We start from the raw sequence: 18,458 nt of genomic DNA, 5'->3' as shown, positions 1-18,458 counted from the left end.
TAGTGTGTATGTACATCTCACTGTTTGAAAACGAGAATTAAATGAAACTAAAATATGTATATGGTATTAACTCCAATGAGTTTTGAATTTTTTAATTTGATAGCGAAAAACGTGTAGTGGAGTTTTCGCTATCAATTTAGCATGTTCAGGTGAGTTGAACTCTTACGCCCAGTTTCAGTCCGTTAAAATTAATGGCCCATTAATATTTTAATCTCCATTCCTTTACAAATGATATTTTCAAATTTTAATGGGACATTAAATTTTAATGGACGTTTCCGAAAGTCAGCCTCAGTATACTGCACAAGTAATCAAGGCTTGAAATATCATGAGTGCAAAGCTCCGCCTTTTATTGACGTTAAGTTGAAAATCATTATTCCATTAAACGTTATATGAAATTATTTCAATTGCAGAAATTTGAGATCAAGCAAAAAAAATTTTCAATCTCTCCTGACAAATCGTTCCATTATTTCTGCGTTATATCTTTACCCCTTGCATTTTTCATTACAGGACAACCAGAAAACATGAGATTTTTGTTGTCCGACCGTATTTAAAACCGTCGATTTTCAATACACATATACAGGGTGGGCAAAATTCATTATGTACTGAGGGGATCTCGAGAACTATTAGAGCTAGAAGAAAACGGATCACAAATTTCCGAGCTCTTTTTCAAAAAAATAAAGAATGGAGAAAGCAGTAGTCTATTGCGATTCTTCGTTTTTTTAGTTATTAGAAAAAAATTAGATTTTGATGATATCGAAAAGTTCTCATAAATCTTTGGCCTTTGAATTTGCAGATCTGAAACTTGAACCTTCTTAATCATTTTTATATGTAGAATCTACTGACGAAAGATTTTTTTCCAATTTCAACTAAGCAAATTCAAAAAAAGTTTGCATTTAAATAAACGAAAATTCGAAATAAAAAAAATATTTTGAGCTCGTCAGTGGATTCTACGTAAAAAAGTGCCTGTAGAAGGTTCAAGTTTCAGATCTGTAACTTCAAAGACAAAAATGTTATGAGTTACCTATGAGTTTTCGAAATCGTCAAAATCTCATTTTTGCTAATAACTTCAAAACGAAAAATCGTAGGAGTCTACGGTTTTCATCATTCTTTGTTTCTCCGAAAAAAAAAATACGAAATGTATCATCCGTTTTCTTCTAGCTACTATAGTTCTCGAGATACCCTCAGTAGGCAACGAATTCTGCCCACCCTGTACATTGCTCTGAGATTTCAACTCTCATTACTTGTGTATCGATGTTTTTGCAATAATCCTATATTGCCATTTTATACAGAGTGCTTCTCTCCGATGCCCTATTAGATGTTCATGGAGTGCTTATCGTAATTTTGTGCTAAAAATTTGCGTGTTAAGGTTGTCGGCAATGAGTTTTTCCCTTAAAATATTTTCAGATCTCTGCAACTTCCGATACCGGAAACAGCCTTATTTTCTCTCATTTCATATAGCACGCCCTATATATATCTTGGTATCATTAGATGGCTGATTTCATGAAAATTTCAACAATCTACATACCTACCATAGCTAGAGTGAAAACTCAACGTTTCATAAGTTATAGAAACTTTTATGAAAAATATGACGAAAATGGAAATTCACACTTTTTTTTAATATTTCTGCTGAGAAGGACCATTTTGATTTCTTGCAAAATGTAATTTTATCACACTAAGAATTTTAGTTGGTGGTTGTTAAGTTGTAAAGTGCTTTTATTTATACCTATTCTTACTCCATTTTACGGTAAGACCGTCCGGAAATCATAATGACAAGACTGACAAGAAAGGATTTCAGGACTTATAAACTTATAAACCACTGTCCGAAGAGGATACCTATATTATGAATCTGATCGCTGTTTCGAGGCACAGAATTACCATATGCAGGTAATACAAGAATGAACATCGCAAACTAACTGGCTATAACTATCAAAGTGTTTTTATCAATCGAACAAGTTGGTATGAAATAAATTTATCTCTATTTATAAGCATCATACATTTGATTTTTATGACTTTATAATACCCAATTGAATAATGAGTTCCTAAAGGAATAATCAGAGTTCTTCACATCTCTTGTCTAATAGAGGGAATGAAAATATTTATATTCAATAGTTATTTTCCCAACAAGTGTGGGAAGTGATACTTTTCCGCACTCGACAGCTTGACCGAACTCCGATCCGAACTGCAGTATCTTACGAAGGAACACTTTCCACACTTGTTAGGAAAATAACTAATTTATTGAATGCTGGAAATACAGTGAGTCTCTTGCAGAAAAGTATCACTTTCCACACTTGTTAGGAAAATAACCATTGTATTAAATGCTGGAAATACAATGAGTTTCGGAATCTGAATGAAACACGCTCATTTTTTTATTCACACCACATTAGGTTAAACTCAGGATATTTGTTTCATTTTTGTTTGAAAAAAACTATGCATGCGCCCCAAAAAACACGAATTACATTCGATAGCTCATTTATCCAGAAATACTATCGACAAAACAGATTGAAAAAGTTGCCACATTTGGAGTCTGAGAAAAAGGGTGGCAAAAGTGTGTAATTCTTTTGAATTTTCGAAAATCTCGAATATCACCGTGGACTTTTACTAAAACATATTTTTCTGAACCATCAAAACGTCCTCTATCCGCAGGTACCATATTATCCATTCCACCCTGTATACAGGGTATTTCAGGATTAGGTAATGGGAATAGATTCGGATGTAGGTTCAGTACTTCAAGATAAAACAAGAAGTTCCCATGTAGTCATGCGCGGAAACGCTCCGTTGAAGACTTAAGTTGCTTCAAAGATGACTTTGGGTTTATTCAATTTTTTCGTATGGACAGAGATGAACAAATGAAAATTTGCAGTGGTATTCTTCAAATAGAGATGCACCAGAAGTAAATTTTCAGGTGAAATCGGCAACCCTTTTCATTTTCCAATATAACTTTTCATTCAGACTCATCAAAAAATATGTTTTTAAAATGATGATTTGTTTCTGGAAACTTCATTGATTTTTAACTGTGTCGCGTAAAAGAATAAATGAGATCATTTGGTCTGTTTTTGAATATCACATCGGCATAATTTTGGGCTGAATGTGTGCCAAAATTAAGTACGCACAACGAAGTAAATCGTAGATGCTATGGTGGTGGTCAAACTGACATTCGAATTTACAAAGCAAAGAGAGAAAATCATGGCAGTTTTTTATTGGTTGTTCAAAAACAATGCAAAGTACATATTCAATTTTTTACGAAAATACTATCATTTTTACGATAAAACGAAAATAATAATGTTTTCGAATGAAATTGTCTTTTCAATGCATATTTTTCAATGATAGTATTCGAAGCCTCTGATATGGTAGATAATCAAAAACAAAAAGGGTTGTCGATGTCACTCCTCTACAGAATATGGGATGAGTGAGGAAATTAGTTTCAGATACATCCCTATTCGAAAAATACCACTGCAAAATTTCATTCGTTCATCTTGGTTCTACTTTGAAAAAATTCAATAAATCCATAATTAAGTCTTCATTTTTGAAGAAATAAAACTCTTCAACGAAGCATTTCCAGACAAACCTACATGGGAACTCTCCGTCTTATTTTGAGATTCTAAACTTGTATCAAAATTTAATCCCATTAATCCTGGGACACCCTTTATAAAGGGTGTGACTTCATTGTCGAGCAATCTGAAACAAGTGGCAGTTTTTATGAGACCATACATAATACAGAATGACAATGTAGTGCGTGAATATTCAAAAGTCAAGAGTAATAGGAGCGTTATTATAATCCGGAAGCCAGCAAAAATATGATGGATGTGGTTTTCGCGATTCAAAGTGACGAACATATAAATAACACGGTGTGAAAATTGGGCGTTGGATCGTTAACCTACACGTTTGTTCAAGAAATATTATTACAATACTGGTCCCTAGAGAAATAACCTAATGATTTTTTTTCAATATTCCGATTATAAATAGGTGTATCTTTATTCATGAGCGAATACAAAACAAACATTCCAAAGGAAGGCGGCAACGAAATCTGCCGCAATAAATCTTTCTTCTCCATTTACCAACAACTAAGACATAATTGCTACATTATAACACAGTGGAACGAGTCAGAACGAGTTGATTGAATTAAATGAGCCTCAATTAAGGCATGGATGCCGATGCAGATAGTGACACTTCGTCATTATGATCGTACCTAATTATTAAGATTTGAACCGTGCCGTACAAGAATGCTATAGTGAAAATGCCCCGAAGATTTCAGATTTCAATGTTATACTTTAATGGAATTAATAGTGGGTATCTGTGTCGGTTCGAGAAAAAAATATGTAGATTTTGATCTTGATGGAAAGTGTCGGCGAGCAGATCAATGATTTACTAGTTTTTTTTGGGTTAATATGCGGAGCAGATGAAAGGCTATAAATTTTCTATAGAGGACCATTATTTTTAGTATTAATTTCTGGCATTCAATTGCGTTCATTAGATAAAAAGTAATTATGACATATCTTAGTGTAATACATTGACAGAATAATAAGAAAAAAAACCGGACAGAAAAATATTATATAATAGCATCAGGAAATTTAATAAAATTAAATAAATGTCATATCGCCAGAATAATGAATTCAATTATTAAAATTTCTTAAATTCAAGTTAATTAATCAATTTATTCATTCATACGAACTTGCCATTTTACAATTCATTGAGAACATGTGCCAGTGTTCCGAATAAAAAATCAAAACTGAATAGATATAACAAATAAGATAAATAAACATCAGTTACTATATAAACACAATATTTGCACATTGATAATTTTTCAAATTATGATGCCAAATTTGACGTTGCAGGTCTTTTCTCATAATAAAGTCTTCAAATGCCACCTTTTTGAGTCTCCCAATAGAAGGGAATTCTTTGTCATCCTCTTCATTCACAATCTTTCTATTTGTGGAAATATTCAGCTAAAATATGAGTCGTTCAAATTAAGATGAAACGTAAGATAAATTTACTTTGCATTCACATTGAATATGTTCTATACCGTCTGACATATTGTAGAATTTAGAATATCAGGGTTACTATTTGAATGAGTGGCCCTCAATCTCAAATAGAAATTCCTGATACTCTGTCTTTTATCTCTTTCAATAATTTTCGGAATTTTGTAGTATTAATTAATATCAGTTGTGGAAACGTCGTTATGACATAAACGACATTTCATGAGTGCCAACCTTACTTTGTTTTAGTTACAAAAACTTAACCAATGGCCAACCGAGTGCTTTTATTGAAGTGAATGGAGTCTAGTTAGAACCATCATAACCATTAAATGTGTCCCACGTCAGTAAGGTACACAGATAAATTATGACAAGTTGGGTATCTCGATCCGAAATCGAATTTCTAATTTTATGTATGGATTCGATATCTACTGAGTTCTCGACAGAGAACTATAAGAGCTATGAGAGGTAGAAGAAAACCGATGACATATTTCCAAGCTCTTTTTCAGAGAAACGAGGAACGCTAAAAACTAAAAATCGTTGCCTCCTATGATTCTTCGTTTTTGAGTTATTAGCAAAAACTTAGATTTTGACGATTTCGAAATATTCTCATAACTTTTTTGTCTTCAAAGGTACTGATCTGTAACTTGAACCTTTCTACAAGCACTCTCTTTCGTAGAATCCACTGACGAGCTCAAAATATGTTTTCATTTCAAATCATTAGGCGAACGTTTTTTAATGCACACTTTAATTGAATTTGTTATTTTTGAATTGAAGAGATCTTTTGTCAGTAGATTCTACGTATAAAAGTGCCTAAGAAAGTTCAAATTTCCGATCTGTAACTTCAAGGACAAAAAGTTAGGACAACTTTTTCAAATCGTCAAAATCTCTTTTATGCTAATAACTCAAAAACCAAGAATCATAGCAGGCTACGGTTTTCACCATTCTTTGTTTCTCTGAAAAAGAGCTCGGAAATGTGTCATCGGTTTTCTTCTACACCTCTTCATAGTTCTCGAGATACCCTCAGTAGACAACGAATTTTGCTCTCCCTGTACAGGGTGGGCAAATTTCGATGTTTTAGTACTGCAGCTTTTAAACCAGGGGATATAGACAAAATCTGATACCCCATTCTCGTTCTGTTTTTCTGAGAAACTAACAAGAGTAGTAGTCATTTTTGGCCACCTTCTTTTGTTTTAGATTTGTAAGCGAAAATTGGAAAAATGGCGATTTCGAAATAAATTTATATCTCTGCTAATATTGATGATAGAGCTCTGAAATTAAAACATTACAGAGGCACCATTTTGAATAGAATCCAGTGGCGTGCTTGCCTTTTTAGCAGGATTTTTAATTACGAAGCTATGACCCAAAGTTATGTTTTTTTGAATGGGAACACTAGATTTCTGTGCAGTTTTTTGAAAGCTCAAATTTTACTGATCTCAGAAAAATACAACATCATATGGTTTGCATCAATATATATAATAGAAAATGGTCAAAAACCTTTTTGCCCAATATTTCTATGGTTTCAACTTTTGATGAGCATAGAAAAATGTAGCATCGTATGATTACCACAGTTTCCTTCTGGTAGTCCTTTCTTTTCTATGCTTCTTACTCAATTTCTCCAAGATTCAAATTTTGTGAAAATTGGTGAAAAGCATAGAAAGAATGACATTGTCGGAAGGAGACTACTCTTGTTATAGGAAGCTCTATTTTTCTGTGCTCGTCAAAAATTGAAACCATAGAAATATTGAAAAAAAAGGTTTTTGACCATTTCCTATTATTTATATTGATACAAACCATATGGTGTTATATATTGTTGAAATCAGTAAAAATTAAGCTTTCAAAAATTTGCACAGAAATCTAGTGTTCCCATGTGTTCCCATTTAAAAAAACATAACTTTGGGTCATAGCTTCGTAATTGAAAATCCTACTAAAAAGGCGAGCACGCCACTGGATTATACGTAAAAAAAGTGTATGTATAATGTTTTAATTCCAGAGCTCCATTTTCAGTATAAGCGGAGATATACATTTATTTCGAAATCGCCATTTGTCCAATTTTCGCTTATAACTCGAAAACAAAAGAAAGTGGCCAAAAATGACTAGTACTCTGTGAGTTTCTCAGAAAAGAAGAACGAGAATGGGGTATCAGATTTTGTCTCCTCTGGTTTAAAAATTGTAGTGCTAAAACATCGAAATTTGCCCACACTGTTCATTCGAAAAACCATGGCATCGTGTTTCACCAGTTGCGAACCACCCAGTCTAGGAAAGCCAAAAATAATTTTAGCCTATTCGCTAATTAGGGTCGGTTCCGCCAAAGTTTGAATCATTCTGCTAGTCTAAAATTTCTAACAGTTTCTACCAATTGAACAGAGTTGACTCGCCCTATCTACAAAGATTTGAAGTAACAGCCACCTACAAGATTATTTTTATTTTTCATGATTTTCGTTGCATGAAGAGAATCATTGTTTCATATACACCTACGTGGCCCTTTACAAACCCAAGTAAAGAATTTTTCCATCCAATTGAACCTTTTTTTTAATTTGCAAGCCCCTATATGGGCGCGACCCTTCTTAAAATCAATCATAAAACGTAAAAATAACAATGCAGTGTAGGGGGTGCAAAGTCACCCCTAAACACTGCCCATATTTCGTAGTTTCATCGGCGTTAAGGGATGATAATGATAATGATAATGAATGATTCTGTAACATTTCCATGATTATCATATAGATACAAATTTTCATATTCTTCTACAATGCGAAACAAAATTCTACGGGAGATTTGCAACCTCTAGACTCTGGCTTATGCAAAATATTTACTCAATTGGTATTACGTTACCTCTCTGTGAGGCTGTCTCGTGCAAATTTACGGTGACTCGGATGAATAAGTCTAGTTGAATTTATATCGCATATTTCATTCATCAGGAATGTCTTTCGGATCACCGGCCATATTTTAAAACCTTTTGATTCGCATTAAACCGAAGGTGCATAACTCTCACCCATTCTTGGTGGGCACCACCCTGAGTTATCAGCTATGTGTTCATGAATATCGATTCTGACATAACTGACAATAGAGCTAACGGAACCCATTGTTCGGGTTGTCGCGTATCCAGAGTGGTTTTACTGCCATTTCGCTTCGTGTGGCATTGTGATCACGAGATGAAAAAAAGGTCAACAATAAAATTTAATATACGAAGCACACCTTCCATTATATCATAATCTAATGGTAGAATGCGGGGACCGTTAGTGGTGAAGGTCAATATCATTCTTGATTTCACCGATTCATTCATCGATTCTACTAATTATGTCATAATATATGCAATAGGTAGTATTATTTTGCATACCGATGATTCGAAAGAACCTTGAGAGTTCAAGCTTTTAGAATAGCAATAACCTCGAATTGGTTTGAATGAACCGTTCTTTGGATAGAGAGAATGAGAGAAATCATTTTAATGAACTTCCCAATATACTTCTTTAAGATAATTGTCCATAAGAGATCGTCTCTTGTCTATGCGGATGAATAATAAAGAGAAATCTTCTTCCTTTAATTAGTTTTTCCGCCGACCTCTTAATAATATCACTGTTTAACGTTTAACGAAATTAGCTGTTAATGAACCCTTTTATTTGTTAATTTCCTTTTAATGCATTACTATCATGGGTAATCGAACATAGAAGTATTCAGCTGCTTTCCAGATAATTATTTTATTTGTATGTCGCATTGATTTTCGTAGTACCTAGCGGGTGAATTGAGAAGAGATGTGGCGATTGCAGAAAGATTATGATGGTTCGAGAGTAATCAATATCTATGTACTACAACTCCAGCTTCCACCAGCTCCACTCATTCTTCAACAGATATTATAGGGAACGATATCAATGTGATTTACTCAAAATGTCACAACTCGAATATGCCCCCTATGGTCTTCTCGAATTGTTCGATCGGCCGCATAAAAATGCAAACATTCCGATATGAACATAGAAAATTCATAAGTAGTCAAATTTGACTATCAGTTTTCAGGAAGTGCTATTCAGGTGCTATTCAGGTCCGCTCATTCGAATAGTAATATCCTGATATTCTAAAATCCACAATACGTCAGACGATAGCGAACATATTCAATATAAGAGAATTTATATAGGTGTTTCTTCTGAATCCAAACGACTTATATTTCAGCTGAATATTTCCACAATCAGAAAGATTCTGAATGAAGAGGATGACAAAGAATTTCCAATATTGGGAGACCCAAAAAAGTAGTGGCATTTGAGAATTTTATGTTTGAGTGAATTAATGCGAAAAGTTTACTACAGGATTTTCGATTATTGTCATCGTAGAATATGTTCTCGGAAATTGATTTTTTTATTTCCCATTTGACTTGTCCTATACAGTGTAAATGTCTTAAGGTACCAATATATACCTAATTATTATTATTATATCAATGTATTCAGATGAACAGCCACAAATACGCGCCAGTTGTTCTGTTAATTATTTATTCATGTGAAATTTTTGTTCAAAGGTGAACTTCATCTTGACTCGAAACTTCCTTTAATTCCTTCCTAATTAAATATTGATGCAAGATGATTATTGTTGAAAAATTCAACATTCTTGTAATTATCTGTTAATTTCTTCGGGAGATACCCATTCCCAACCACTGCATCATATGGATTTCATCTTTGGATTAATATTTTTGAAATCTACAACTGATGTAACTTATTCAAACTTTAGCTAAAGAAGATAACGAACATTAACTCTCCTCAAGCTAGTGCATATTATGATATTATACTGATCTCTTGTATTTTCCATGCAAATAACTGGATTTGGTATACCTTCAATCAGTTTGTATAAACTTCAATTATGTTCGTCACATATTTTCCGAAGAGATTCGACATTGTGATAAAATACGTAATAACAGAAACTTTTACGTAGAACGGGCAACATAGCGTTGATTCAAAACCCAAAAATGTTTTGACAAGCTTCAGAACCCCACATTTTCGTACTATACAGAGTGAAATGTGTCAAATTTCCATGGCCAACCGAGTGCTAAAGTAAAATTGAATGGAGTATAGGTATCGATAGAAAATTTTTGCAATCAAGAATTCACATTCAATTCAAAATGTGTTCGACCGTATATTTCAGAGGTAGGTACTACAAATCTGAAAAAGTAAAACAGAAACACTGGTTTAATACTCCGGTGATTTCGCTGATTTAATTCTATCGGAATGAATAAATTGGTTGGGAAACCTTCATATAGTATTTTTGAAGTTTGCAAGTAAGAAATGTGCGTACTTAAAACGAGAAAATAGTTTGAAATGTACATTATTGAAACTCCCAATGAATCGAACGCATGATTTCTCATTTTAAGGTTTTGCTTATAGTTGAAGAAATCTAGTAAAGTTTAAAGACTGCTTTATTTGGAGAGATTCCTAGCCAAAACATAATTTCCCATACTAGATGCGGCAACTTATAGGGTATATAGTATACATAGATAGGTACTTCCAGTGAAAATAAAATTTTTTTTTCTGAGATGGTGTGTGCTTTAATTCAAAACAAAAAGTTTTTCTTCAATATCTCTGGAACCACTGCTTTTTTCCCATTTTTGTGTTTATGCAGAGTAAAGGTTATTGTACATAATTTCCATCAGTTATATACCTATAGGCTGACCCTCATATTACAAAACGAGATTATCATACGAAGCTGTTTTGGTTCGAATCAATATAGGTATTATTTCTATATATCCCTATTGTCCTTTATTATTTATTATTTAGAAATAGTCTTTGGATCTATGTCAGCAAAAAAAGAATAAATAAGGAAATAAAAGCATTTTTTTGCTTGTCCCTCTTACTTAGTTTCTCAATTAGCCGATATCTCACAATTTGTTGTATTTGAAACATCCAGATGAAATATTCATAACTTTTGTTGCCTATGCATATATAAAGACAGAAGTGGCCTCATCGATATTAGGGAGACAATAGTTTTTTGTTGAAATTCGATGCTTTTTTCCAGAAATTAAGTAATTACTGTCCCATATGCATATAAAGAATCGCTCTTGAAATTCAAAGAATGCAGCATCCCTTAATCCTACGAATCATCTCAACGTTTATATGTAGAACCGTTTAAAAAGTTTATGGTTAGAGTTTGCTTCCATTCTGCAACATTTGGAATTCCAGGAATTATCGCGAGAAACTGCATCGACTATATACCATAGCAAATTATTTCAAAAAAGTCAATGACAATCCAGATCACTGACAAATTATGAGGTAACAATGTGAAATCTTCTCAACACCTCCATTCTTTGCAAACCGGTTAGGAGCACACCTGTATAAGATTCAAGCAGTCGGCAGAACAAAAAAAGCGAAATAATATAAAAACTAGTGTGTAACACTAGGAAATGCAGCTCACCAAGACATTTCTATTGTATCTGTAAATGCATGAATAAATCTCTCGTTACTATATCTTATCGTGATTTATTGTCTATAGTGAATAGCTGAATAGTGAACTACAATATCCAGGAACTTGCACGCTATTTATCTCATTGTCCTCGACAAGAAGCAAGCAGTTATATAAAATGTTGTCGGAACTGCAATCATTTCAACGTCTGGAAACGAAGTACGGTACTTCTGTAGTTAAATGAAGAAAGAACTTTTTCCGATAGTTGCCGCTATCGATCATTCGCCGATCTTCAACACAGGCGGTTCTGTTCTGCAGAAGTACGTTGCCATCAAAGAGCGGCTTGACTAGAGAACAATTTATCTTAAATGGTTCACAAAGCATCTCCACTTGATTTCCTATTGTGTGAATTTGTATCCGTATAAACTCTCCTGTAATGGTTTGATGCCCTCTCGCTTATGCTCTTCGTTGTACGTGAATTCCTGTTTTATAGAAACCCGGAATGTTTTCATCTGCGTCTATTGGTGAGATCCTTGATTGAAAATATGTAACGTGCGTTCAAAAAAATTCTTCGTCAAGTAGGCTATGGAATTTTGAACATCGATTTTTTGTGTCCAAACTTAAATCTTAGCTTGTGCTGTACTATATTCCAGATGAACTGTCGAGTTAGCATTCTGGATCGTTGTTGAATTCAAATTATCAGCAAATTACAAAGATGGTTTCTACAGACTTGTGAAAAGCATTTACTACTTCAAAATTAGGAAGATAAAAGAAGAGTGGAAATATTCTTTAATGTTTCAGCGACGTCATAAAAGTATCCCAATATTGCTGTATAGTTGGGGAGCCGAAGATGCTAAATCAGGATTTACTCGAGCATCGTGGAGACCTAGTGGATTTTGAAGATTAGATGGTGGAAAGAAAAAAAGGTTCTATTATGTATGCACTTTCAGCGGTGGGGAAAGCGTCTGCTGGTTCTCAAAGATGTAAAAAAAATCGTCAGGTGTACATACTCGAGCGTGTCAGATTAGGATACTGTATATGCCCTACGTGTCTATGATGATGAATTCATGCTTATCTGACAGTTTACGTGGTGGGACTGGCCGTACGGAAGAGTTGAAAATGGTAAAAAAAAAATTCCAGCGTGTCAGATTTTTTGTAAGATATGTTAATTGGTCCCAAAGGAAGCTACTTTTCAAGGGACTGACAATTTGGACGTGTCGCAAGGTCACAGCGGTCCTTTGAAAATGTAAAAAAAAAATCGTTACTTGTACATACTCGAGCGTATCAGATTTTCAAACACATAGTTAATCTCGATGTTGTAGACGTGTTGACCCATTAATCTGACACTAATCAGGGGGGGTTTTTTAATCTGACACTCTGAAGATGATAAAAATTCTTTTTTTTTCGAATATTTCCCTGCCATTACCTCTTATCGTTTTTTTATTCAATATGAAAGTTGTAGATAATAAAATTCTACACAACTTTTGTCTGAAGCAATTTTACATACTCTTAACCGTTCTCGAATTAGAGGGCGATAAGGGCGGGAAGCTTAACCACACATGCGAAAGGGCAAGGTCAATGTAGAATCCCAGTCTAATCTACATTCATCCAAGTGTCAAAATGACAATGTATTTCTATGTTGACAATTTCGAAATTAGTCTCTGACTGAAACTTAGAATGTACTACTTTCCAACTAGTGAATTTTCGCTTCAGCATGTATCGCTAAACACCTCGCATTAATCGCCATATATCTCAAAAACGTTTAATCGTAGAAAAATTTGCTTGCGACAAAATTTGTAGAAAATGTTATGCTCTACAACTTTTATAATGAATGCGAAAATGATTTGAAGCCCAGGGAAGGAGATAATTCAAAAAAACTGATTTTTGAGACCTTTATGGCCAATTTTTATTGTTTCGGCTTGCTAAAACTACAATCTACCATATCAGATTATATTTTTCCCGATATTCTTGAATCATTAGCAAAATAAGAAAAAACGCCACCGCGCTCGAGAATGTACACGTGACTTTTTTGTCGCAACTTTGGCGCCCTCCCACACATTTTCGACACGCTTAAATTGTCAGATTAAGATAATATATTCACTTCAATATGTAATTAACCACATATATCTTAATCTGACACGATCGAGTATGTACAATGATCGTTTTTTTTTTACTATTGTGACAGGCTGTCCTAGACAATTCCCCCTACATACAGGTCTAATTTTTGGTAGAGTTACTCTTCAGGACCCAAGGTATGTCCCCTTATATTAATCTGACACGCTCGAGTAAATCCCGAATTTCCCTCTTCGGCTCCCCAACTAGTAGTGTAGATTATAATCAATCTTTTCAAAGTACTGTTAGCGATGTGTTGACAAAGCAAAAAAGGATGTGGTCGGCCAAAGAAGAAAACCCAAAAGTTATTCCGCAATAATGAAAATATGATAACAGAAGCTGCACGAACCTCTGTTCGGGTTTTATCTCAAGTGGCTGTTGTATCTGTTGCCATATAGTATAACACACGATTTGCATAAAAGACATCCTTTTGTTTCCATAAAGATTGACATGTTATCAGAAAATTGAGAGGGTTGATTACCTACCCTAGTAGCATCCAAAAAATTTGGGTTCGGTAATCATGTCAATGGCAACATGTGGGACCTATGTTCTTTATGGAATTTCAACAGTAAAACGTTTTAGTTCTAGCCTTTTTATAGATAAATTGAATTTGGATCAGCTGTCCAATAGTTATTTTTATGTAGTTCAGTTTAGTCATGGATTTTGAGTAATGACCTAATCAGTCTCATATTTATAGAAAATTAATATGGATCTTCTTACTATAGAATATTCATATTATCGAAATATGTAGAACCTTTTTACAAAAAAAAAAACCAAACCACGATCCATTCAAGATTCATGTCTCTTATGTATGAAAATAGTGGACATCGGTTGAAATTTTTACCAAGAATTTTTCTAACCGCCTCAGATTGTTTGTATTGCTTCGATCTGAGCAAATGAAAGAAATGCTTTTCGCGCGTTTGGTAAAATTTACAGGTAACTTTTTTTAAAAAGTACTTCTTCACTCTCCATACAAAGTTACGATGTATAGGTTAATGTCATCGTTGTTTACATGTTGAAAAGATGGAGTAATTCAAGAGAAGACTTATACGTTCAGTCACCGAACATCAATCTTCAAAATTCCTTAGCCAAATTGACGACGAATTTTTTGAACGCACGTTATATCTAAGTTTTAGCGAAACTGTATCTATCTGTTTTCGTGATCAAAGTTGCTGCTTCTACAAAAGTTCAAGGAAAAATTCAGGTTTCAGTGAAAAATCTTCCATTCAGTTGATAGAAATTCAACATTATTCTTTTGTATATCTGAATTTTGGCGTTTGGTATGGAAAAATTAAAAGAGAACCAAAGGAACAATCTGTAGAGTGTAGAGTACCTGAACGAATGCATTGATTCAGAGAACAAATTCATCGATGCATCAGACCTTCACCCCAGAAATGGGATTTGTTAATGATGTTAGGTGGGTGATAGAAGTGGCTTAAGAAACTAGGAAATATCAACATCTAGAAGAAAAAGCACACCATATAATGAAATACAATTTTATCCTCCGGAATGAGAATGTTCAGCTAGACTTGTTTGCGTGTGAATGTCGATGAAGTTCATGACATCTTCTTCGTTTATAATGTATGCCTATCGAATTGGTTACGAATTTTGGCACTGAAATTAATTGGCCTGGATGCCAGATGGAAGGTTGATTGGACCACACTCATCGTTGCCAGAAATTGCTATCTCCTGAACTCTCACAACATTAAAATCGTGATTTTATATTCCGCTGTCATCATTTTGCCTAATGGCTTGAAATACCAGAAGAAAGTCCTATTTCCTTATTAGATTCAGAGGAAACTACTGCTTCACATTCGATGTTCAGGCTTAACTTGCTTGAATAGCTTTTACAAATTATTTTCGTGAAAAGTGTGGCCTCCTGTTTTAACCATAATTCCCATAAGAGTACCGATAACTCATAAACCATTGAGTTGCAAGATGCAAAGATATAATAGCTCTGCCAGTTAAAATGGGAAAGTGGTAGTCTGTTTCCTGTATTCCCGGAGGTTGCAGAGGTATGGAAATATTTCATTGTCGAAAACCAGAACATACAAATTTTCAACACAAAATTATGGTTAGTTTTCAGTTTTCCATAAACGTCTAATAGGCCATCATTGGATAAGTAGCATCAAATTTTTTGTCCTGAAAACCGAACGTATTGTATTATTCTGATAAAACTTGGAACAGATTATACGATTTTCACAAAATGAGTTTCTAAACGACAACACGTGTTTCGCTATCACAGTAGCATCTTCAGGTGGGTGAAGTTCGAGTTCAATTATGGATTTTCATCAAGTATCGGCCACATCAATTCAATTATTCTGATAAATCTCCTTATTTTAAAATTTATTATTCATTTCGTAGCAATTACCTATACAAGATATAAAGCATAGGAATGTGCAGGAAACCGTTTACTGGCGGAACTGTTGCACATAATTCTTAATAAATAGGTAGTATCACTTCACTAAATCAGATTTATAGCAGTTCGAAGTGAACATTTGCGAAACGAAACTGGCACGCGATTCAAGAAAACAGTTGGTTCTTCTAGATTTTTGTTGGTCGTTCTGAGAAGTTGCCGTATTAATGTTCACTCCTTGAAGTAAAAGGTCAACGCTGAATAATATTCAGTATTCAAAAGTACTCATCCGGAATTAATACGCCCAGAATATTTCATTATATTTCTAGAAATAAATACAGTAAAATCGTTAGTTTTCATGTTGTCGATTTGCAGAAATTTAATGTTATGGTCGGTTATGGTCAGTTATCTACATTTCGAAATGAGAATTGTTTCAAACATAAATAAGTTATTATATATTCGAGCGATTTCAAAATCCAAAAATAAGTAGGTAAGGATTCAACAATGTCTATTAGTCTAGGATGAGGTATAAGAAATATATACCCTCATCTGTTGTTCGATGATGACAAAAGTTGTATGTTAGAAAAAATGTAGGTACAGGGTGGGCAAAATTGGTGATACCTGAATTACAACTTTTTCAACCCAACGAGATAGAGGAAAATGCATGGCACAGTACGGTCGTCTTTTTTCAAGAAACTAATAATGCCATCAACTGCATTACTCTATCTTCTTTTGTTTTCGAGTTATAGGTCAAAATGAAAATTTCAACTTTAATCATTATCTCCGTTTCTGTTTAAGGTAGGATGTTGAAATGAAAACATTATGCAGACACTTTTGTGATAGCAATCCAGTGGCCTATTATGATTTTTTCCAAATATTTACTGAGCTATAACATAAAGATGTATTTTTCTTATGGAAACAGTAGTTTGAAATCACTTAGAAAGACTGAGGGTTATGTATAATATACTTCTGAAACGGTAAAAAAATGGCGATTCTTTCTAAGTTATTTTAAACAACTGTTTTCATAAGAAAAACGCAACTTTATGTTATAGCTCAGCAAATAAACCTATAGGAAAAAATCATAGTACGCCATACGAGCATATCCTCCCCTTGCAAGAGTATAGTATGCCCTACGACCATGTTGGCTTTAAAAGCCATCCAAAAACCATTTGTTCGGATTGAATTTGACGCAACACTCATCAGTTGCATTAGGCCACTTTTCGTTAACAAAAATTGTACTCATAATAATTTGTTTGAGTGAAATGCGGCCTTGTGTTATCAAATTTGAGTCGATTCCTGCAACATTTTCCATAAATTCATCTCTGATTTTCTTTGTTCCATATGTTTTTTGAATACCCGCTATTTAGCATCATTGACGGTTATACACTGTGTGATGCCATAAATAACAGCCTGAATACATTAAATTTTGTCTCTGACGAAAAAGTCCGTCAATTTTCTGGATGTTTTGAAAATATTCGGCAGGGCTTGGCTTTGACTTTGCTGTAAAACGCAGCTGTACAGTAACAGCCCGTAAATGCTTCGATAGCTGGTAGAGCCCGGCATAAAGTGGAACCCAACTTCTTCGAATTACATTCGTATAATTTATGCAATTAAAATCTGTTTTATTGGTTTTCTTTAGGAGGCATCGATACGAATTTGTTTCCACTGTGCCCTAAACTCTCTCTCACTCACTCTTTTTGCTAGCGTAAGAACATAAAATCTAGGCAATAATGGATGTGACACTTTTTTGACCAGGCAAACCTAATACTGTGAGAAAGGAAATAAACCAACTCTCATTTCCTTCTGTTTTTATTTTCTAGAAAGTAATTACTTTTTTTGTGTAAGCATAGTAGGTAATTGGAAAATTCGTTCACTATTTAATTTTTAAAATGCAGTCTATTATTAGACTTAGGTCTTTTGATTACATATAAATAAATAAATGACTGTGGTATTAAATGTGGTATCAGATGAAATGTTAAACAGTCACGATAATTTTGAGATAATCAGTTAACCAACAAAGAGTTGCGAAAGTTCTGAAGTTAGATTTATAACCTCTACCTTCAAGAATATTGGACAATTTATTGATATGTCAATAAACAGACAATGATCGTTCAGAAACTACACTTCTAGGTATCATTTCACTAACTAACAGAACGTTTAATGGTTTTGAATAGACCCAAGATTGTCACAGGTGGTCATTAAATTTAACAAACGAAAGTTCACGAACACTTTATAGAAAGGATGAATATACCAGACTCAAATATACCAAAATTCCATTTTCCTACATTCTGCCTTTCAAAGTATGAAACTTCTGGAAATTCTTCATTCGTTAAATCAATATCAACAGTTTTTCATTGTATCCTCCTCATCAGAAATACAATTATAAGACAATATTTATTTGGGTGTATGCCACTACGACCGATACAGTCAGCTGTGGCCCACATACATTAGCTAACTAAATTTCATCCTGTATTCGAAAGCACTAAAAGAGGCGGATTATTCTGGGGGTAAGTGCTTACTGAGATCCTCTAGAGACAGCTTGAGTACAGTAAACAATTCAAGTCTGCCGCAAAGGACATACTTAGTAGTTTCGTCCCTCTTAGAGCATAGGCAATATCTGTAAAGCGTTTCATCTCTAACAATTTTGT

At 33.9% G+C, this 18,458-nt stretch overlaps 1 protein-coding gene across 1 annotated transcript in view; it reads right to left on the bottom strand.

The window, feature by feature from the left end:
- LOC123307234 (serine protease inhibitor dipetalogastin) overlaps positions 1-18,458 on the bottom strand; it is a 66,840-nt gene that overhangs the window by 16,241 nt on the left and 32,141 nt on the right. The window lies entirely within an intron of this gene.

The sequence above is a fragment of the Coccinella septempunctata genome, chromosome 2, assembly GCF_907165205.1.
Source record: "Coccinella septempunctata chromosome 2, icCocSept1.1, whole genome shotgun sequence".
NCBI lineage: Eukaryota > Metazoa > Arthropoda > Insecta > Coleoptera > Coccinellidae > Coccinella > Coccinella septempunctata.
Note: the sequence above shows the minus strand (reverse complement) of the source record. Positions and strands in the feature narration are given on the sequence as shown.